We start from the raw sequence: 24,670 nt of genomic DNA, 5'->3' as shown, positions 1-24,670 counted from the left end.
TGGTAATACTTGGACTTAAATAACATTTCAGAGATGGATTTCTGTGACTTTTCAGCTTAACACCTTCTCTAAGTAATAGTTTATTCTGACTTTAATATATTGCATTATATAACTTTCAGAGCCATCTCTTGTCTACAGAACGAAGGTGTTGGACAAGATGATGATAGGGACCTCTTTCTCCAACTCTAACATTCTATGAATCCTGTAGCCTCCTCCACTTTTAAAGAAATTATGTTATTAAAAAGCTTTGGAGAACAAATAGCTTAAGTAGACAGTGCAGTAATTATGTAATTGTTTTCTCTTATCTTAATGTTATGTAGCTATTTCATTTAAAAAATAAGAAATTACAAAACAGCTTTTCTTTAAAAGAAAAGGATATAATGATTACTTTGGTGGGGGGAAATCATTGCATATAATGGCAAAAATAAAATATAGGGGAGAATACCTATAATTAATATCACAGATGCTCCCCTTTATCTACTATTAAAAAGAACCTTCTCTTTGAATCCCAATTTAAAGAATACTTTACTTCATATGACTTCTCACAACTTGACTGTTCTCAAAAGGCAAGGATACATATGTAAAGAAATCATCATAAAAGGCAGTTATTATTTCTTCTTTTCAAAAGCAATTAACCTAGAAACCTTGTCACAAGAGATTTTCAGAAAAAAGTCAAATAACCACAATAATACCCCTGACACACACAAATACATACACACACTCAAAATAACTAATGAAAAATAATATTTCTAAAATCTTCTACATGAAGATTTTATATATGGAAAATAATTTAGGGCAAGAGAGTAGGCCCTAGTCCTCAGCAAAGCTCTTAGATCTGAGATAGCAAGCATAGAATGTCTGCAAAGATGGCCACCAACAACTGCTTCCATTCCCGTCCAGTCCATTTCCCCCTCCCCGTGAATCTGGATTAACCATGTGTGACTTGTCTGAACAACAGAATGGGAGAAAAGTGGCAGTTCTGGCTTTAAGAGGCCTATCAGTGTTCACTTTCACCCTCTTGGATCCTGAGTTACCTCATAAGAAGTCAGTCATTTCACTAGCAAAAAAGACTACATGCAGAGAGGCCCCTGAGGATTTTAGGGTAAGAGGACCACCTAAACCCCAGACTTTTTGTCGATACCAGCTGAGGCCACGTTGGATCTTCCAGCCCCATCAGAGCTGCTCCAGCCAAATCACATAGAATGGAGGAGCTTCCCCATCAAGTCCTGCTCAAATAGCAGAATCACAAGCAAATAACTGAAATGCCCAATTCCTAAAACAACAAATACATTTCAATTCCTTGGTCAGTGAAATATATTAAACCATTATATCCCAATCCTTGGGTTACTGGCTGGGAACACAGGACTGAATAGAATGCCTGCTTTCAAAGGGCTCATCATACCATGGTAGTGACACTCACATAAACAAACCTCTGGCAGAGAGTGTGACAGGAGCTGCATCAGAGGCACACACGGTGCTGTGGGAGGGTGTGGACCCAACTTTCTCTCCTGGAAGTTGATCTGGGGCATGGTCCAGGGAAGAGGAGGTGACACTTCAGCCATATTTTAAAATCTGAGTAGGAGTTTTCCTAGCCAGGATGTGTGGCTGAGAAAGAGGAACATTCCAGAAAATCAGATTTATCTGTACAAAAATTGTAAGCTCCTTCTTAAAACCTCAAACTACAGTTATTGAGTCTCTGTGAGTATCACCTGCTAAGAGTTTCATCTTTTTCCTAAGTTAGATAGGAGAAAGAGTATTTTTTGTAGTAAAAATATGTTTGTTGTTTACCCATCTTGCCTCCGACTTTGTAACCTATACATGGCTGAGAGAGAGAAAGGAACTCATGTGACAAGCAGAGAAACTGTTAAAAACAAGAATGTATGTGTTCGCTCTTCTCTCTCTCACATCTTGCTATAGACAAATGCTAAATAAAGAAGATTGTTTTCTTCATCTTTGTACAAAATCAGTTCCCAAGGTTCTTAATGAGAGGTCTAGAATCATTTTGCTGTTTTTTATGGAAGGGAAAAAAGGAGAATTTTTTTACTGGCATTTGTGATGTTAAAGGTCAAACACATAAGACAATTTCTATACAATTTTTATAGCTTACATTCAGTACAAAGTGAGCTGGCAGATAAAGAAAACTAGAATTGGGTAAACTAGTTGATCTCATAGGTGGCTGGAATGTTTATAGACATTTGTTTCCACTTTTGTATTAAATCTCAGTGGATTTGCAACTACAAAGTTCAAGTTTTTGAAGACATCTGCAATCCAGAAGAAGCTACTAAAAAATGTAGGCACCAGAACCCAAACTTGGGAATGAATATTTTTTTTCTCCTCTCTTCATGCCCTACCATGCCTACTTCCTTTTTTCTTTGAGTTGAGAATGAGGATCATGTGAAGTTGAAAAATGCCTCAACCTGCCATATTATACTTGGATTAGAGCCATGGCTCTTGAAGGGAGCACACAGTTTGAGGTCTCACACGGAACGCTTTATATGCATCACTCATATCATCCTCAAAAGCCCTTCTTGGTTAGGTATTAATATCCCCATTTTACAGATAAACAAAGGGTAGGAAAGATGACTATAATCTTTTCCATAGATGCTCATAATCACATCTGCCTGATTCCAAATTCCATGCTTTTACACTCATGCCACAATTTCTCCCTAAGGTCTTGTGAGATTTATTTTACCTCTAGAATACAGGTTAAATCTCTGCACTCAAAAAAAGGGAAATATTTTTAACAAAGTTAGAAACATTGGCATAAAAGAATGCGCACCATTTGACCTGTGCTTTAAGATAACTAGAGTATGTGATGAAAATAATCAAAAGCATATAATATAGAAGAGGCAGGGAATCAGGTAGAAATAGCATGACTTTGGGACCTTGTAGAACTCTGTTTGAATCCTAGTTTGGGCTCTTGCTATTTTGCGACCTAGAGCAATTTATTCAGGTTCTCTGAGCCACAGTTTTCTGAGTTATAAAATAAAAATATTAATACTTGCTTACATCCCCCAGGTTATGAAAAGTCCTAAATTGTGTAATTTATGTAAAAGCACCTAGCACAGCACTGCCTCATTTTCAGTACTCAGAAATGGCAGCTTCTTTCCTTTGCTACAGAAACTGGGAAAAGAAAGAAAATTGTTAAATGTCACCTGCAAGCAGAGACCTCTGGTTTGAAAGATGGAAAAGCAATGAAAAGTCAGGAATTCTTTTCTGTAGCCATCAAAATATTTTCCAGCAATAGTTGAAGAAGGATATTTGATCTCAATTTTGCTAAGACCATATTTGGAACATCACGTTGAGGATAATAAGCAAGTTTGTTAATGGGTAAGGGAGGGAGACAGATGGGATTGGTTCAAGCGGGAAGACTGAGAGGAACACCCAGGTCTGGTCAAAACTCTGGGCAGAATAAAGAAAAATGTACAAGTTAAAACAGCACATTTCCCTCATCAGCCAGAGTGGGGACCAGCTGTGTCATTGATACCACCCAGCAGGACCAAGCAGCTGCCCAGTTGCCAGACAACCCATCAGTCAGTTGATTAGACAACAAATATTCATTAGGTATCTACTATGGGTCAGGCTCTGTGGGGGCACCGAGGAATCCTGATGAGCAAAACCAAGTCAAATACACCCGTGATGATATGTATTTCTGTTCACTGAGTAAGTGAAGGTGAGTCATGAGAAGCTGGGTGACCTATGACATTGATCCCTGAAGTATGACATTCCCCCTGCAATTTCGTGCCCACAAGCTAGAAAGGAGAAAATACTTTCTTTAAGAGATAACAGGTTTTGAGCACTTATCGTGTGACAGGCGTTATACTCAGTGCTTTACATATATTCTCCTATTTAATTCCCCCAAATCTGTCAGGTAGTTGCTATTACTTCCCATTTTATAGATGCATAAACCAAGGCTTAGAGATATGCAGTGACTTGCCAAAGCCTCAAGATATTGAAGTCCTGGAACTGAGACTGATCTCAGAAATATACAACTCCAGAGTCTGAACTCATGGTGGAGGACCTAAGACTGGTTTTAACACTCTAATGAGATTTTTCTATTTTAATTGCATCTGTTCCCCATAAAGGATTCTTTATATTTTTACTCAGAAATCAAGAATTAGCTACACTTCATGTCGGCCAATGACCATATAGTATAACAGAATCTGTGCTCTTTCTCTCAAGTTAATTTATGAAAGTCTTTTGGCAAGGTCATCATGCTTTTTGAATGTACACACTGCTCCTTTGCTACTCTGTATAAAGGCATTTGTAAATTATTCTAGTTATCTTTAGAATACTTAAAATTACTCTCTGGCATTTATATAATCAGCAAGAGATAATCAGATGATCTCTCTTTTTTTAACAATGAGCCACTTCCTGTTCATTATACTTATGTTTATTTATGGCATAAAACCCATTTTCTCTGTAGAAGGTCACCTGTGGGTTGATGTAGAGGATTTATTTCCTCCTATTTAAACAATTTTACCAGTTTTTGGCATTTGTATGACTGTTGATTAATTATGGCCCTGTCTCAATCATTATAGAAAAAATAATAGCCTATGCTATGGTTCCTTTTATGCGCCACTGAGTTATTCATTAGCTGTGAAAATGCAACATTTTTAAATTTTTGCATATTTAGAGGCTTCTAACAGATAATCCACACCTATGCTATGTGCACCCACTCATCTCAGAGGAAGGCCAAATGTTTAAAGTTAGAAGCCACCTGACACAAGAGGCCCAAAGAACTAACAGTCTTGAGTCACATGTAAAATTTGTGGTTCCCCTCCTTTGGGAACCAGAGCCTTCCTAAATACCAGTCCAAATGCCCCCAGGCTGCCTCCTCACCTTCATGTACTAAACTTGTTGACTATTCCACAGGAGAAGCAATTACTTCCTTTATTAAACTAAACTAAGAGGCCGTGCCTTTCATTCTACTTGCACCTACTACAAGAAGTTGAAAAAACTGCAGACACCTTCTATCCCAATGTGAAAGAGCTTATTGCCCACTGCAGAAGATTTTGCTGAGTTTTGATGCCCTGTATCTGTTTCTTTTCTGTTTAATAATAGCATCCTGAGTTGTTTTTTTTTTTTCAAATATAAGATGCTTCCTCATTCAGTCAATGTGCTTCAAGAGGAAACTGACCACTTTCTGCTTTGGCAACGGACCTTGATTGGCTTCAGCTAAACAAGAGAGCCTACTCCAATGTCCATAGTGATTGAGTTAGACATGGGACTGGTACCCAATGCAGAGCAATAATAAGTAAGGAGATAATTAGATGGAGACCACTAAAAAGAAGATCCCTTGCTCTTCCATTGACATACTCTTCAAGTGTGAACACTTAGAGCCTCCAGAAGCATTGACAGCCATCCTGCATTGATAGAACCCAGCTATCTATTCAATATATTTGCTTTAGAGTCACGCCACCTTTGTTACCTTAGCAGTTTGAGTTATGTCTTCTGTTATTTGCAATGAGAAGATTCCCAACAATACATCTACCACTGTGACCACAATTACACAGTAATCATGAAACCATGCTGCGTTATGGAACTTCTTTGTGCACTTTCTTCATCTAGTACCTCCTCCTATAGTCATAACTTTTTGTTTACTCTTTCCTGAGTTCCATAAGCAAATATAATGAATTATACCAAGAAGCTTATTAGAGAAGTTTAGAATTTTCTGTATGCTAAAAATCATCTTTTTTATTATCTTCATGTGGTTGGTTATCGGATAATTATATTCATATTTCAAGGCTTTCTATAAACCTGCCAGCATTAAGTAGAGATCTTATCACCTTCTAGGCAGAAATAGAGAGAAAGACTGCCTGTGTTGGCACCTATAGTTTCCTGATTTTTGTTCTTCCTCTCTTGTTCTGCATCCTTTTTGTCTACTCTCAGAAACATCAGCTTTGCATACACTTCTGCCAATGAGACTATCCTAATCTGAAATTATAGGGTCCTCTCTTTCTTATGTTTTTTCTTATTTTCATAGCCAGGACCTAGAGGTGACTGCTAAGGACCAGCTGTAGTGTCTACCACACACTTGCTTCCCACATTGCTTTGAGGCAGCATCGCAACATTTTTATTATATCTAACTCTAGGAAATTTTGCAGCCTTTGTTCTCAGGAATAATTTCTACATTGCCAACCACTTTATGTCCTTTTCCTCTATTAAAAAAAGTTCTTTGTCCCCCAGTTGAGTAAACCTTCATTTTTTTTCATTTTTTAATCACCCTTTTCAGTGTCATTTTACCACCTTTCACTATGCGATCACTGGATGCATCCATCCACTACCATGGCTCTAAGTTTTTTACCGTGACTTTTCTCAGGGATTTCAAGTTTAAGTTAACTCTTGGTGCTATTTCACACTGATGCTTTTGTAGAACTCCAGGACCTCAGACTCTTGGGAGAGATAATAAGGATTGTGGTCAGAGCACAGTAAAGATTGAGTTTGATGCCAGGAAAATAAATACACACATACTGCCATCTTCATATAACTCAACTACATGCTTTGATGGGAGCGGCCTTCACAATTACTACATAATTGACCTCTGACAGTTTATTTTTTCCTCTTAAAAATAGGGTGGGGAGAGGCAGGGATAATCAACAATCATGTTTGCTCTTGTGACACTCTCAGGTTCCTAGCCATGTATAATTTAACAAATAATCATAGAAATGTCTTCCTGCATTACAGAGACATGGCATCCACAGGTGGGGGTTGGCAGGAACAGCACAGAGAAATCGGCACTCAACACAAATTTAGTACAAGATAGGTAAAATGACACATAACTCCAGAATCACTTACTTAACAAAGAAAAGCTTTCGAGCATCAGCAGATGGCCTATGTACTTGTCTTTTTTAGGGATATTCTCAAATGCTATGTATCACATTATAGTAAGAAACATAGCCTGCACATTGTGCACACGTACCCTAAAACTTAAAGTATAATAATAATAATAATAATAATAATAAAGAAACATAGCTGTCTAGATGGCAGGATACCTTCTAGGGAGAGAATTCTCTCCCAGCTGACATACTTAATAGGAAACCAAATTAAAATAATTCCACTCACACTTCATAGTTTGGGAAGGCTTTCACTGATAACCAATCTCTCCCAGAAATAGCTCAAGACCCACTGTCATGTTTCCAAAGTACTCTTTACATTTATTTTATGTCATTCATTTGTTCAATGTTTGTACCTGCCGTGAGCATGGAAGCCCAGCGAATACAGTCATCACTACATTTCCTAGCCAGTCTTCCACGCCCAGTACTGCATTCACAATGCCTAACCATAGTACCTGGCTCACAGAAGATGCCTAATCTACATTTGAAAGAGCAAGAGGTGGAAGGAAGGAAGAAAAGGAGGAATGAGGGGGAAGGATTGGTTTATGGCTTGGTGTATTAGCTATTTGTTGCTGTATGCCAAATTACCCCAAAATTTAGCCACTTAAAACAGCACACATCTATATAGCTTCTATGACTTACAATTCTATGTGTGGTTTAACTAGGTTTTCCAGCTCAAAAGAGTCTTTCACAAGACTACAAACTATCGGTCAGGGCCATGTCGTCTCAAGATTCAACTGGGGCAGGATACACTTCCAAGCCCACTCGGTAGTTGTTGGCAAGATCCAATTCCTTGAAGCTTGTTTAATTACGAGCCTCAGTGACTTCTTGGCTGTTGACCAAAGGCTGCTCACCATCACATCCCGGCCACATGGACAACTCCGCAGTGCAACTCACAACATAGGAGCTGGCTTCATCAGATTGAGATAGTCAGAGAGTACAAGATAGACAGAAGTCACAGTCTTTCATAACCTAGTCTCAAAAGTGATCATTCCATCACTTTTGCTATATTCTATTTGTTAAAAGCCAGCCTTTTAACAAATTACAAATTGTTATTAGGTCCAGTCTACACTCGAGGGGAGGCGATTACACAGAGCATGAATGCCAAGACATGGGAATAATTTGGAGGCCATCTAAGAAAGGCAGCTTAGCACACATAAGCATGCAATCAAAACAAGAGGAGTTGGTTAAAAGAGTCACCTGTTAATAGAATTGGGCTAAGCTAGACTATTGTATCTTTCTCCACAATAGGGAAAACTACTTTCAATATGGCTATAATAATAAATCCATCTGGAAAATGTATTTTAAAGAAATTATTATGTATTCAAATGCTATCTGACATATCAGTATCCTTTGGAAGTGATTTTAACAAATCTGACTTATATTTTTAGGTGAGCATTTTCTATTTCATCCAAAAAAACTGAAATAATCAGACTTTGCAACTGAAGGAAATCTGGAAAGAAAATACCTACTTCGGTAGGAAGCAAGTGTGCTGCATTCTCCGTATTTCTCCTGTCCCACAGGACATGCTGTGTGGCCTGTAAGAGAAAAACATGTCAACGTAGGCAAAAGTCCTGAATAAACCAAGGAAAGTATTTCTGGGTGGCTCAAAATGGGTGAGTTTCTTTCCATGAAGGGCTAGGTGTGCCACAGTCTTGACCAGCAAGTACATGCTAATGGATCCATCTATAGCTCTTAAAAGTCTAATTCCTGCATTCTAAATAGGCAACCAGGGTATTATCATATATACTCTAGTCTTAAAACCTTTTAACATCGTTGCTCCTTTTGATTTTCTCTTGAATCTGTTATATATTTGGATTGGGCTAAAACAAGCAGTTCCATGTAAGTCTGTAAAGCTTTCTGATGGTGCACCTCTTTAATTATTAAGCTACTTCAGAGGTCATAAGCCAGAGAGAAAAGAATTAGAGCTGATTACTGCGTCCCTGTGGCCCTGAAAATCCTTTGGCTGCTATAGAGGTGCTTGCAGCATTCTGAAAGCTTTAACATAATCCAACCATCCTCCCAAATTCCGAGTTGCTTTTATTCAGGCACATTCAGATGTCAGTCTATAATCCTGTGTCATTGCAAAGAGAAAAGGCATGATCTGCGATCTGCTTTTTAAAGCAGATCTAACCTGGTAATTCATGTAGAGCATAAGGATCATGAGCTGCCAGAAAGCAAAATACAACACGCCAAGTAATCTCTCATGATTTTCACAAACACATTCTGTTTACAAAGGCTAAATTATATCCGAATAGTTGATGCCACACTATCCATGAGACTGCAACATGGTATGTACTACAGTAAAGAAAACATTATTTTACTAACAGCTTTGATTTTTAAAGGGTTTGTCTTATCCATGATTATTGCTGCTATGCAACAGTATGAGTTATAAGCTGAACATCCTTTTATATATACTCTGCACTCAGAGGAGCAATTTCATGGATAAATCACAAGGTGACAGCCAAACTATTAATTTAATGACTCAGGGTGAAGTTCCTACAGGGTGAAAACATCTGTAAACAGCTGGGCAACAGCAGTGCCATCAGCCTTTGAGATGAGAAGGTACCATTTTCAGGAAGTGATTCGAGCAGAGTCTATTCTATGGAAAACAGTCTTTCAGGTACCAAGATGCTCCATATTCAAACCTAAATGCTGGAAATCTATTTCCAATGAAGCAGGCACTTATTGTCCTGTTCTGTTTTTTCCTCTCATACCAAAGACCCGGTGTGTATTAAAAGTAAATTTTGAAAAACATAAAGGACTCCTTGATTACATTAAGTAATGAACATTTAAATTTTGAGTCCCAAAATAATATTTTAGAAGGGGCCTTGTCCACCACTCTCTAACTTCATACTTTCCCCTATTTCATAATTTCTCCTATGCACCCTCTCCAAATTCTTCTTGTCTGGGATTTAAAAAAATGAACATCCATATGTTCACAAACCAAGTCATGAAAACTCATGTAGTATACCACGGCTGAAGTAATCTATAGCTATTTAGGAATTATCACCAAGTAAAATCTTAGGTGTAGAAAGTTGCATAGGATTTATTCACAATTTCTAAGTCTCAGTTTGTTCATCTATAAATGGGAACAGTAACACCCATCTTTTAGAGCTGTTGAGAAAAGTTAAAAACAACTCTGAGGCCAGGCACGGTGGCTCATGCCTGTAATCTCAGCATTTTGGGAGCCCGAGGTGGGCGGATCACCTGAGGTCTGGAGTTCGAGACCAGCCTGCCCAACATGGTGAAACCCCATCTCTACTAAAAATACAAAAATTAGCCGGGCATGGTGCCGGATGCCTGTAACACTAGCTACTCAGGAGGCTGAGGCAGGAGAATTGCTTGAACCCGAGAGCCGGAGGTTGCAGTGAGCCGAGATTGTGCCACTACACTCCAACCTGGGCAGCAGAGTGAGACTCCCTCTCAAAAACAAAAAAAAAACAAAAAAAACACTTGTACAGCACATGACACTCAATTTATCTCCTTCGTCTCTCCATACCCACACTACAAAACTGAATGGCATGTTAGCGGACTCACAGGCACTGTCATCAGGCATTGCTGAATAGAATCTTTGTGCTGCCACTTACTAGCTTGGCAAACTTGAACAATTTACTTAACCTCTCTGGGCTTTGATATTTTATCTATAATGGTGGATAATTATTTCTACCCAATTAGGTTTAGGGGAAAATCAGAGTTCAAGCAAGTAAGAAGCTTACCCTCTAACTGCCATGTAGGAGATGTTCAATGAAAGCAGCCCCTCTTTATTGCTGGTAAGATGATTCCCTTTGCCATGTGGCTGGGATAGAAATTTGGAAGTCATAAAGGCAGCATTTCAGCCGTCCCCAACATTATTTCATTCTTTTTTGTTCACATGACACTCAGCAATTCAGGGAAACTAACAGAATGAGCATGCCTGAACTTATACCTCAGCGTGGGACCAAGAGACATATGAAACCTCAAAATCTGAGAGCATTGTACCTGAGATGATAAAGTGCAGATCGTAAAGGCTTTCCAGACAGCAGTGGTGCATGCTTATCACCATTAAAGGAATATGTTTCCATGCTTCTATTTGTTTTAGCATCCCACAAATAATTACTGACAACTTACTATCTTATTATGTACTCAGCATTACACTATAGGATTTTTTGTTTTGTTTTGTTTTAAGAGACAGGGTCTTGCTGTGTCACTTAGGCTGGAGGGCAGTGGTGTGATCATAGCTCACTGCAGCCTCGAAGTCCTGAGCTCAAAGGATCCTCCCACCTCAGCCTCCCGAGTAGCTAGGATTACAGGCAGCATCACTGCTATGCATTCTTCTCAAGAAAAGGTGACACTGGCATCTGTATCAAAGCAGATCCCTCTCTCCTATGACTGTAGTAAGCAATCATGGCTGTGGCAAGGTAATAATAAAAAAATAATGGTGCATCCTGGTTGGAATTATTTTGAAACAATTACTTTTAGCTACAAATGCCCAAACATTAGCTCCATGCCTCAGCCTCTGAGTGCCTCAATGATCAATAGATAAGACATTCTTAATATGTCTAAATAGACATAGATATGACATTCTTACATCATTCTTATGACAGAATGGCATGTCATTCTCATGTCATGCTTATGTCATGACATAGATACGACATGTCTAAATATATAATAGATATGACATTCTTAACATGTCTAGAAAGCTTAGAGAACACCTGGAGTCTGTCTGCATTGCCAAGGGAGTAAGACAAGCTCAAATAGTCAGTTTAGAATATTCTATCTACTTAGCAACAGTGGGAAAAGAATAGAGAACCTTGGGCTAGTGTAATATAATTCAGGTCCCTGAGTTACTATTCAAAGTCCTTACATTTTACAAATGGATATCAAAATGATGCTCTTTAGAATTCCTAAGTGTGCATGAAGAGGGTTCTGAGGCCTGCTCAAGGCTCCCAAATGTGTGCTAGCATATCTTACAGCTTGGTTTCCTCATATGAGGGATGGGAATAATAAGCTTGTTATAACAATCAAAATGAATGTTCTTTAAAATTAATAAGGTCCAATAAAACCACACAATAGTATTGCTACTGGAATCATTCATTGACACAGAAAGAAAGCTGCTAGAACCAGTTGTATGACTCAAATAAGCACAGAGCCTTGAATGCCAGACTTAAGGAGTTAGTTAGCTCACGTTCAGTCAGTAATTGGTAGTTTTTGTTCTGTTTTGTTTGTTTTTAGCAGAGTTTTGTATTCTTTGGGCTGGGTTTTTATAAAGATTAGCAATTATTGGCAGAAACATACGAATGGTGGGAAAGAGGTATGGAGGCTGAGAGATCAGAAACGAGGCCTTAAAAAATATATTTTTTTAATGTCCCTATAGAAGCCAACCCCTAATGTAGCTTGTGACAGTGACACCTGGATATATGCCAAATTCACATGCAACTTACTGAGCCACTTCATTAGTATCCCAACATGCCATACCCCTTATTAATCAGAAATGAACTTCAGCCTCGGTGTCAGTGGCCAAATGGTCAACAGAAGGGGCAGAGTAACTGTGGCCAGGGTGGGCAGCTACCCGGAGGTGCAGCACAACTGCTGAGAAGCGACAGGCGTGCCGTCCAACTCGGTTTGCAGCAAGCAGAAAAGGAACAGCGTCTTTGGAGCAAATGAAGCTTGCAGACTGTGAGGAGAACAGGCAGCGACACAAGCAGGAGGCACAACCAGGGACAGCAGAGAGTCACTTGAGGGCTGGGTGTCCAGCAGGGAGGTCGCAGAGCGCAGAGTGTGTTTCAGTCTTCTCAGTGACACTTATCCACATGGATGGGCACACCATCTGGGGCAGCATTTTTTTTTTTTTTTTTTGGTGGTGGTGTTTTGTTCTTTTTGCTTTTTTAAATGTAAGAAGCAAAGAGCCATATATGGTATAGATGTAGATATAGATATAGATATAGATGTAGATATAGATATATAGAAACACACATACATATCACAAATTTTACCATTCAAAAACACAGATTTCATGCCTCCACTGCGCCCTGAAAAGAGTTTTCTCGAATTTCTAGCTAATTTCTTTCCCAAGGAATCATTTGCTTTCATAACTTGGTGGAATATTTTCAGATCACAGTGTATCCTTTTGTTTTAAGGACCACTTCATTACTTACATCAGTGAGGTGTCATGTTTTCACTTTCTGTGCTTGAAAGAAGCTGAATTTTTAATAAAGAAAAAAATAGAAACGTAGGACACCTTTAAAATACAGAATTCCTTTCCTGCTTGGTTTCTAACATTTCCTCACCCCCCCTGAGGAACTGTCCCTTGCAAAGGAATAGATTTTAGTTTCTCTTAGGTGGGTGGGGGGAGGCAGGAGACTTAGCAACAACCAGGTTTGTAAAAACCAAATAAATATGTGCTCCCGTTGAATCAGAAAAATCAAAATGGCATTTTTTACACTATTCTGCTCACTTATGCTGAAATACTGTACCAGCCTTATGCCAATCTTTGGCAGATAGACATGTGACATTTCCTTTGCCACACAGACAGTAGTGACTCTGCCAAATTATCTAAGGTTATTAGTAGTATCAGAACATTCAACACTTCATTTCCCTGGCCTTTATTATGCAGTGATAACTTTGAATAATCATAAAATATATATGTTACTGTGTATGTTTTCTCAGTCTATAGATTTGCTTTATCAATAGAAAGATACCAGAAAAAATCTCCAATGCCTCATTTGTTTAGAGAAATGTCTCTCTTTAAAAATCAAATAATTTAATAAATGAAGGCAAACCTTGGTAGAATAATCTAACTACACTGTCTTAATCCATTTGGGTGCTATAAAAAATACCATAAGTTGGGTGGCTTATAAACAACAGAAATTTATTTCTCACAGTTCTGGAGACTGGGAAGCCCCAGATCAAGGTGATGGCAAGTTTGGTGTCTGGTGAAGGCCCATATCCTCACAGACTGCAACTTCTCCTTCTGTCTTCACATGATGAAAGAGATGAAGTAGCTCTCTGGGGTCTGCCCTATAAGAACATTAACCTTAATCCTGAAGGCTCTGCTTTTATGATCTAATCATCCCCAAAGGCCCTACCTTCTAATACCACCATTTTAGGCGTTTAGGTTTCAATATATGAATTTCAGGAAAAACACAGCCACTCAGATCATAGAACATATATAATCCAAGTGTCTTCCTTGTCAGACCTAAGTGATCTTAGGAACATGGTTAATGCCTTTATGTTTGACCGACCTTGATAATTACTGATTTATGTTGACTATTTGATCAAGATCCTGGTTTTGCCTCACAGCACATGCTCACCAATTTACCAGCAAACTATCTTAGTCAGTGGTACCAAAACCTGCTTTTCAGTCTTCTAACCCTTTGTCATAATGAGATAGAAGCCAAAAACCTAAATTCTCATTATCCTTTTTTCAAAAATATTTTGAAGATGCTCCATTTCAGTCTCGGGGTAACTCTGTTACCATCATCACTCTTATCATGAACAATGATGATAGCTGTGTACCAGCTACCACTCTGAAGAAGCAAACGTATTTGTTGACAGCTTCGTTTTTCTTGGGATATTCATCCATTAATTTATTTAACCAATAAGCATTTATTGAATCACTGTTGTGTACCAGGCATTGTTCTAAATGTTAGGGGGTATAGAGACTAATAAGTTACCATACTTCCCTTGAGTTGCTTATAGTTTAGAAAGAAAGATATCAAGGAAATCTATGAAAATGTATGCCATAAATCAATAATATAAAACATGTAAATCCAAAGTGCTCCATTTAAAAGGAAGGGATATGTAGCTGGCTATAACTGCTGAGAAGCCTCGACAGCCTCATATTCCAGGTGGGACTTAAAGGATGCATAAAGCAGCAGAATATTCATTCTTTCATTCAACAAATTTTTATTCAGTGTCTACTACATTCCAGGAGCTTTTCTAAACACCAGGGATTCTGCAGTGAAAAAATAAAAAATTCCTGCTCTTATGGGGCTTTTATCTTACCAGGAGGGAACTAATTTAAAAAAAAATAAATAATAGGTTGAATAAATGGTTTTTCAGATGATTATAAATATTATGTTTATGAAGCTTTTTAAAAATGAAGAGAAGGGATCAAGAGTGTCACGCAGAGGTTGAGCATGGTGGTTCATGCCTAGAATCCCAGCAAATTTTGGAGGCTGAGGCAGGATTGCTTGAGGTCAGGAGTATGAGACCAGTCTGGGCGACACAGTGAGACCCCATCTCTACAAAAATAATTTAAAAATCAGTCAGGCATGGTGGTACACCTGTAGTCCTAGCTACTTGGGAGGCTGAGGCAGGAAGATCATTGGAACTCATGCGTTCAAGGCTACAGTGAGCTGTGATCAGACCACTGCACTCCAACCTGAGTGACAAAGCAAGACCTTGTCTCAAAAAAAAAAAAAAAAAAAGAGTGCCAGGCAGGGGTGAGAGGGGCTGCAATTTTAAAATATGGTGGCCAAAGAAGCCTCCTCTGAGATAATGACATCTGAGCAGAATCCCAAAGGAAGTAAAGGAACAATTCATGCAGATATCAAGGAAAAGAGCCTTCAAGGCAGAAAACATTATGTGCAAAATCCCTGAGGCTGGAACATGGCTCTCATTCTTGAGAAACAGCAAGGAAGCCAGCATGGCTAAGGCAGTGTGAAACAAGATCATGAGACTTATGCTGAGAGTTGAGTAGGACCTTGGAGTTTACTCTAAGGACTCAGGCTTTCACTCTGGATTATTTAGGAAGCCGGCAGAAGCTTGGAGTAGAGTGACTCCATCTGCTTTCCATACTGCAGGTACTGAGAATAGACTACCAAGGAGCAAGGGTGGAAGTGAAGGGCCCAATCAGGAGGCTACTGAAATAATTCAGGCTGGAGATGAGTCTTGATTCAGAAAGGCAGCAGTGAAGGCAGTGAGAATTGGCCAGCTTCTAGATATGTTTTGAAGGTAGAACCTACAGGAATTATTGATAGAGAAGATGAGGGCTATGAGAAGAAGAGATTCAAGTATGTCTCCAAGGGTTTTAGCCAGAGCTAGAAAAATGGAATTGCCTCTTTAAGAGCCCACTCAATTATGAGAGTGAGAGAAAATTTTAAGCATCTCTATGTGTTAGGGTGTGCACAGAGGAGACAGAGTAACTGAACAACACTATTTATCATGACCACTTGCACCACAAAGAGGCTTTTCTCTAAAATTTAATAAGAACAAAACTCCATCCTCAGAGAGAAAGAAACAGAATGAAATATATACATTTCTGATCAGGGGCTCACTGATTCAGGGCCAAGGGAGAGAAAATGCTAAGTGATGTCAGGAATTAGATGCAATCCTCCCTCCCTAAATTTCCAGATGATTCCAAACTAAAAGGTAAGAACTAAATCCTGAGGTTAGACTACAATCCTATAACAATGAATTGGAGAAGTAGTCATAGCTCAAATAAAGCTAGGAGGGAATATAATGTATAAACAGAAAAATAACAATGTAGGTAAAGTTAATTATATTAGGAATGCCTAAAATGGAAGAGTGGGAGAAAAAGTTTCAAAGTAGATTATAATAATAAGAGGTAAATGCAAAAGAATATTGTGCATGAGAAGGAAAACACCCTGAACTAGAAAGTGAAAAGTCTGGGTTTTTTCCTAACGTTAACAATGGGGCAAATTAGTGAACTCGTAACTTCCAAACAAGGATATTTTTGCCTCCAGGGAATGTACTAATGTGCTAAAGATTAAAGGTTTAATATTGCATTTAAAATGTCATTTAAATTCTGCTGAGGATAAAAGGTTTTTCTTTAAAAAAGAAAAAGACAAGTATGACTATATTATGGAATAGAAAAATAATTCTTAGATTTTTTCCCAGTCATTATTTTTTTATTGAGTACTTACTATGCACCAGCAATTATTATAGGCAATGGGCATATAACACTGAACAAGATAGTCACACTCTGATTCTATGGAGCTTATTATTTTACAGTGAAGACAGACATTGGACAAGTAATTGTGGGACAAAGCATGAACTTCCAACAAATCTCTTAGTTGTGGCAGGCCCCAGACCTTCATGGGTGGAGAGTACATATTTATTCTTTTCTAACACCAGGAGTGTTTTGAGGAAATGTCTGATGAAAACTAACTTAAGCTATGAATCGCAGCTTGGAATGGGAAAAGTATTTAGAACTGTGTTCATTGGGTTTGCTATAAAGCAGCTCCCAAGAGTGGATTAAATGTGCAAGCATTTTATTAGGGGAAATGCCTACAAGAGAAAATAGAGAGGAAGTTGGAGGAGGCTGGAAGAGTCATTGGATCATGATGCAATCTGACCCCAGTAAAAGAGCCAGACTGGGTGGAAAGTTGAGTGGAACCATCCTAGACTGCCACGAGGCCTAGGGAAGATTTGCCCCTAAGCCAAAGGTGAACTGCTCATTATTCCTGCTGCCCTCAGTTCTTGGCTGGAAGCTGCCTGTGGGAGGCATGGCCTCTGTGAAAAGTGGAGACAGTTGTGTTAAAAGTGGAGCGCACAGCAGCTTCATCTTTGGCCTATGCTGTTGGGGCTTTTTGGTCAATTATACTACTTACAGTAGGAGGTCTTTGGGGTGCATTGTCACGGCTGCTGAAACAATTTTTTTTTTCTTAATGAGCATAGTCTTTGGAATCAGAAATAACCTTAATTGATTCCAGTTTCAGCCACTTACTAATTTTGTGACATTGGGCAAATTAGTTACAAGTTGATTATAAATGTTAAATGAAATAATAGCTGTAATATGCACCATGCAGTGCCTAGAACATAAAAGATGATCCATAGAGGTTAGGGTTGCCTTCTTTTCCCTTTAGCTGTAAAATACTCTCATTTGTTCAACATGCATTTTTGAGGAACTACTATATGCGAAGTAAGGAAACAGTGATTATGCAAAGGGCCCAACATATAGTCTCTGCCCTCAAAGCTGAATTTATTTAAAAAATGTAGAAGCATAAGGCACTACTAAATACAAAAATGCAATGAGAAGAAAGGATCTTCAAACAGGAGAAAGGAACATTTTCATTTTACATGAATTATTACTGAAGTTGACAGCTTAAAAATTCTTAAAGACAATTCCACCTTCTCAAATGTGATTTTCTGATACTTGGATGAACATGTAGGTGTACAGTGTGGGTTTATAAATGCAACTCTGGCAAGACCCTTAATGAAGTACTGATGATACATCTTCATTTACCCAGCCCCTTGCCATATGGATATCTGGCTTTTCCAGGCCATTATGTTGTGCCTGCCAGCCCTCCTATCTGAATTATCTGCATGTTACGCTGGAGAAGGTGCTGTATGTCAGTTTGCCCCTTAGAATGCTTTCCAAAAGCCCTTTCAAGATCCTTTTATTGTCAGGGCAGAGAACTTGCCTCATCGCTCCAGGCATGTGAATTTGTACTTAGCACATCCAGATGGTACCCAATCAAAATCAATTTAGATATGGCTTGATTATACTTCAGTGATGCAAGAACTTTCTTTCCAAGAATATAGATAACTCAGTGAATATTCTAGGAAAATATTTGTAATAATAATCAATCAAATAAGGCTCAGTTGGAGCTGAGAGAACCTGCTTCAATTTTTAAGAGGGTTATAGACTTGCTGTACGACACCAGGAGAGTCATTTGCCCTGTCTTGGCCCATTAAGTCTGTGTGTCCTAGACAGTGGAGGAAGCAGGGGTGGAGAAAGACAGCCGTCATTTACTGAACACCTCAAATGTGCCAAGTACTAAGATAGAAGTTTTGCAGTCATCACCTCATTAATCAACAAACAACCCTTTGAGGGAGAATCATTCATTCCTCTATGCATTCGTTCACTAAATCCTCATTAAGAGCTTACTCTGTGCTAGTCACTGTATTAGGTGCAGAGTAGAAGACAGTGAAGTGAATAAAGTTGCTCGCCTCTGTGTATTATGATCACGGTTTCAGATGGAAGATGTTTGAAACAGAGAGATAAGCTACACTGGTGGTTAGTGGGCTGAGACTCCTAATAAAGTCCTTCTGACTCCAAAAACCAGAACTTTTTCCTCCATAGCCAACAGTGTTTCCCAAATATTTTGTCATAATAATGAAAGTCTCCCTTACCCACAAAGCCTTTCTGAACATTTATTTCCTATTCACCCCTATGAAATAAATGTTATATTTTGTAACAGAGGTTTCAGCTTTGGAGGATCACAAACCATTTTGGCATCTAAGGTATTTTCACCCTGCTCCCAAAATTCATTTTTTCACCTTGTTCAATGTGTTATTCCCCTGTTGAGATGCGAACTCTATACCATTTCCTTTATATCTTTAGAGACACTATTTTTCAGGCTCTATGAGCATTGCAGTAAAATTTTTTAAAAAATTGTGTGAGATATTATCCCTAACTTCAATCACATCAGGCTTGCAAAACACCCAGCCACAGGATCCCATAGTTCCAATTCTTGATATATTTAGGATTACTTAACATGAATTACAAACAGAAAATGAGTTACCTATTCAGTAAACAAGAAAAGGTTTTGTCAGCATAGTTACTGAGTAATCATGTAGTGATCTCTGAATCTGGAGCCTTTAAAAATAAGGTAGATTCTTACTTATCATGGAAAGCCAAGAGAATGGATCTGTTAGCAGCCACTCCAATGGGTTTTCATTGCCTCCTCTCTCTATCTTTTATATCATCACTATCAGCTAGAAGACCTTATTGAAATTCATTTGGCTCATGACTCAGCTCATCATAAATAATATAGACTCCTCTCGTATAGCTCACCTCCTCCACATTAATGACATAGAATGAGTACCATTAGGGGATCTTCTTTTATTCAGAAGAAAGGATTTTGATGAATCCATTGCTTACAGGCAGAAGGAAAAAAATAGCAATTCAAAACCACATTTTGAAATTAAACCTTCTGTGGTCTGAACAAGCATGATTGTCAGTTCTTTTATGCGTTTCCAACGTTGCCACAATTAATATTTTAAAAAGGAGCTTCACCAGTGACATATTTAGAAACAGAAATCTTATTCTTTTCCCGGTAGCCACATTCCATTGCTCAGCAAAGTGAAGGAAGCCCCGTGGAAGCAGCAGCAGCCCTGCCAGTGGAAATTGGGGTATGACTGCAAGGGCTTATACTTGAGCCTCTGCAAGTCCTTTCTGCTGCTCACCTCCAGAGAGATGCCCAGGTTGCAGAGGAAATAGGTCTCCTCTCCGCCCCTCCACCAAGCTTATGCCTAGCACCTGCGGGATAACCGCAGTTATTTATAGATAATCCCCTCTTGGAAAGGTCAGATTTTATGATGTGTTTATGACCCTCTCTGGGCAAATATGTTCGCTTGCATTGAATTATCTGGGGCGGGGCAGGGGGACTAGTTTTAAGCAGATTCAATTAATTTCCAAAGCTCTGTGCCTAGTATAGGCAAAGGAGGTTTGGCTCTGTAGTCAGCACCACAAACTAAGAAGGAGCTGTCACTTTTAAGGCCCACTTTGACTCCATCTCCTTTTTTCCTGTTTTAGAGATATTTATCTGTCTCCATCCACTGATTTTTATTCACACAAACAGATCCTGAGATTTGACTCTTAGCACACCAGTCACTTGCCAAATCTTTACTGAGCAATGAAGAAGTCCAGTGTCAAAAATCAGCCAACTAACATGGATCAGGCGTGGATGGCAGTTTCCCTTTGGCCAGTCCTTTCTCAGGCTGAGTTGAGAACCAGACTGTGGGACCGACTAACCCTGTATTGCTTCCTAAATGCCATGCCTTTGACTTCAACCTTCATCTCTAGGCAGATGACTTCCACATGTTTATCTCCAGTGCCCATCTCCAGCCCGAGCTCCAGGGCCACATTTCCTACTCATTGCTCAAAGTTTGGGAAGTATCAGAATCTTTATATTTAAAACTAAATCTGCAAATTCACACCCCAAAAAGCAAATCTGCCCACTTTTGTTTCTATAAATGGCATCATCATTCCTCTAAGTCATCTAAGCTCAAGAAGGAGTCTTCTTTGAATTCTCCTTTAACAGGTTTCCTAACCCTGCTTACCTCCTGCTCAGCTAATGCTTTTGTTTCCCTCCTCTCCCCTCACATTTACCCTCTGTTGTCTGTGTTGTTGCAGGACAGCAGTCAAAGACCTTCCCTTGTGTTTTTGTTCCAGTTCCTCTCCAATCTCCTCCAGGACTTCACTCCATTCATTACCCTCATCTCTTTACATTCTACCTCTCCCCCCAGCTCCCCATTAAACAGAGCTTGGAAGTCTCTATCTTGCTCTGTCATTTACCCTCAGAGCCCCTGCAAATTCACTAAGATTAGAAATAATACCGTCCTCACATGGGAGTTATGAGGATAACCCCAAAGAGCCAATTCCAAGTGCCTGGCTCGTTAGCGGCCCTTAAATTCACTCATTCAACACAAATCTTACTAGTTTCCAAACACTTAGCTAGACACTAGAAATAATAATCAATAACATTTATGGGCCTTCACTACTTGCCAGCCACTAAGTGCTTTTCACACATTAAATCATTTAATAACCACAACAAATGGTTACAATTATTACTAATTGTAGAAGGAGTTATAATTATTAGGCCCAGGCATCTTGAAACCAAGACATCAAGAGGGTAAGATCAAAAAGGGGTAAATGGTGGTGATTAGAGTTAATAGTTTTAAGTGTTCTTACCACACACACACACAAAAAAGGTAAGTATGTAAGGTAATGCCTACGTTAATTATCTCAATTTAGCCATTCCACAATATATACATCTTGCAAAACATCGTGCTGTATATGATAAATATATAAAATTCTGTCAATTAAAAATAAATAAGCAAAAAAACTTTAAAAAAAATTAAACAAACTGACTATTAAACCCAGACAAATCTTAACCACTGCACCATATTTTCTGTAAGAGTGTCACAGTTTCTGGCCTCTCATGTTCTATCAACAGGTAATAAGTGCTCTAATTCAAGGCGTCCTGGGGTGTGATGGGAACATGAAGGAAGGATGAATATTTGCTGAGTCAGCAAAGCTAAGCTTTGAAAAACAAATGTTAGTTTCCTTTTCTCTATTGGTCTCTTTCTCATTCAACTGAGTCTGATCTTATTGCCAGAGTAACCAAAGTACAGCTCCTGCTCAAACCCCTCAGGTTTCCAATGCCTATTCAATAGTCTAAGCTCCGAAAGTTGGCGTTCATGTCTTCTCTCCACCTGGTCTCCAGATCCCTGTCTTTGCTTCTGCACCCTCCCATCAATCCTTTGTGCTCAAGTCCTCCCTATTCTTCAAAACTCAAATGATTCCTCTTCCTGTAAGCTTTCATTAAACTTCCAAGAAAACATCATCCTCTCTCACCCCTGAAATTTCATGACCTCGTATTCAAACTGGTATTAAATATTTTTATGTACACGTTATCTGTTCTACTGGATGTGAAGCTCCTTGAGGACAAAGACAGTTTTCTTTCACATCTTTGTGCAAGACACCATGCTAAAACTATTTTAAATGGAGATCCTGAAACTGGGAAAACCTGCAAGATCCTTTTGTCTCCCACATCCCTGCCCTTCCCTCCAACCCAATCATTCACGAAATTCTATTCTCTCTTCCTCCTCAGTAGTTCCTACCCCAGTGTTAGTTCAAGCCATTATATTCTGCTAATTCAACTAATGCACTATGTAAATCAGAAAACTTTCACTGCAAAAGGTCAGATGGTAAATATTTTTGGCTTTGCAGGCCTGTGTTACAACTACAGTCGGCCCTCCGTATCCACAGGTTCTGCATTTGTGGATCCAACAAACCTGGGATAGAAAATATTCTAAAAAATAAAAAAAAAAACAAGAAGAAATTATTCAAATAAAAAATACAGCACAGTCATGTGCCACATAATGTTTTGGTCAACAATGGACCGCATATATAATTGTAGTTCCATAAGATTATAATGGAGCTGAAAATTTCCTATCACCTAGTGACATCATAGCCATGTTAACATCATGGCACAACACATTCCTCAGGTGTTTGTGGTGATGCTAGTTGAAACAAACCTCCTGCACTGCCATATAAAAGTATAGCACATACACTCATTTATGGTACATAATACTTCATAATGATATTAAACAACTATGTTACTGGTTTATGTATTCACTATAATTTTAATCTTTATTTTAGAGTATATACCTTCTACTTACTTTTTTTAAGTTAACTGTAAAAACAGTCTCAGGAAGGTGCTTCAGGAAGTATTACAGAAGAAGGCATTGTTATCATAGGAGGTGACAGCTCCATGTGTGTTACTGCCCCTAAAGACTTTCTGGTGGGACAAGACATGCAGGTAGAAGACAGTGGTAATGATGATCCTGACCCTGTGTTGGCCTACAATAATGTGTGTGTTTGTATTTTAGGTTTGAGCAAAAAAATTTCAAAAGTAAAAATAAATAAATAAAAATGGAAAAAACCTTATAGAGTAAGGATATAAGGAAAAAATATTTTTGTACAGCTATCCAATACATATCCAAAGCTAAGTGTTATTACAAGAGTCAAAAAATTAAAAAAAAATTTTAAATGTGTAAAGTTAAAAAGTTATAGTAAGCTAAGGTTAATTTATTATTGAAGAAAGAAAATTTTTTATAAATTTAGCATAGCCTAGACGTACAGCGTCTATAAAGTCTACAGTAGTGTACAGTGATATCATAGGCCTTCAGATTCTCTCCATTCACTCACTGACTCACCCACAGAAACTTCCAGTCCCGCAAGCTCCATTTGTAGTTAAGTGTACTATAACTTTTTTTACTTTTTATACTATCCTTTTACTGTACCTTTTCTATGTTTAGATATATTTAGGTACACAATATTTATTGTGTTAAATTGCTATTCAGTACAGTCACATGCAGTATGTACAGGTTTATAGCCTATGAGCAATAGGCTATACCACATAGCCTAGGTGTGTAGAAAGCTATGCCATCTAGGTTTTTGTGAATACAATTTGTGATGTTCACACAAGAATAAAATAGCTTGTCTCAGAACATATTCGTATTGTTAAGTAATGCATGACAGCATAAAAACTATTTACATAGTATTTATATTCTGTTAGATATTATAAGCAATCTAGAGATGATTTAAAGTATACAAAAGGATGTGCATCCATCATATGCAAATACTATGCCATTTTATACAAGAGACTTGAGCATCTGCAGATTTTAGTATTCGTGTGGGTCTTGGAACCAACTGTACTCAACTCTTTCCTGGTAGTATAAAAGCAGCCACAGAAAACACATAAACAAATGTGTGCTGCTGTGTTCCAATAAAACTTTATTTACAAAAACAGTTGTGGGCCAGATTTGGCCCTGGCAGTAGCTTATCAAGCCCTAATTTAAATAGATACCTAATTGGTCCCAGCACTGGCATTTGAAATTCATCATCTAGGCTAAGTCAAAGTGATGTTTCTAACTGCAAATCTGATCATGTTCCCCAAAGACTCATATGAACTGACCTTTGCCTTTGTTACAAATCTCATTTCCTTCCTTTCCCTCTCCCACCATCCCACCACCATTTTCCCTGTTATCCATCTGACAAACGCTTACTCATCTTTCTTTTTTTCTTTTTTTGTTGTTTTTTTTTCTCGTTTGTTTGTTTTTGAGACGGAGTCTTGTTCTGTTGCCCAGGCTGGAGTGCAGGGGCGCGATATCAGCTCACTGCAACCTCCACCTCCTGAGTTCAAGTGATTCTCCTGCCTCAGCCTCCCAAGTAGCTGGGCATAACAGGCACCCACCACCACACTCAGCTAATTTTTTGTATTTTTAGTAGAGACGGGGTTTCACCGTGTTAGCCAGGATGGTCTCAATCTCCTGACCTCAGCCACCATGCCCGGCTCATCTTTCAAGATCTAGCA

The 24,670-nt window shown here is 38.6% G+C and overlaps 1 long non-coding RNA gene across 1 annotated transcript in view; it reads right to left on the bottom strand.

The window, feature by feature from the left end:
* LOC134759471 (uncharacterized) overlaps positions 1–24,670 on the bottom strand; it is a 166,114-nt gene that overhangs the window by 23,343 nt on the left and 118,101 nt on the right. Inside the window, exon 3 of the long non-coding RNA XR_010135693.1 lies at positions 8,309–8,374. This is a non-coding gene — a long non-coding RNA (uncharacterized LOC134759471). The remainder of the gene's footprint in view (positions 1–8,308; positions 8,375–24,670) is intronic.

This window comes from Pongo abelii, chromosome 10 (assembly GCF_028885655.2).
Source record: "Pongo abelii isolate AG06213 chromosome 10, NHGRI_mPonAbe1-v2.0_pri, whole genome shotgun sequence".
In the NCBI taxonomy this organism is placed as follows: domain Eukaryota; kingdom Metazoa; phylum Chordata; class Mammalia; order Primates; family Hominidae; genus Pongo; species Pongo abelii.
The sequence above is the reverse complement of the archived record's forward strand: the minus strand, read 5'-3'. Positions and strand labels throughout refer to the sequence as shown.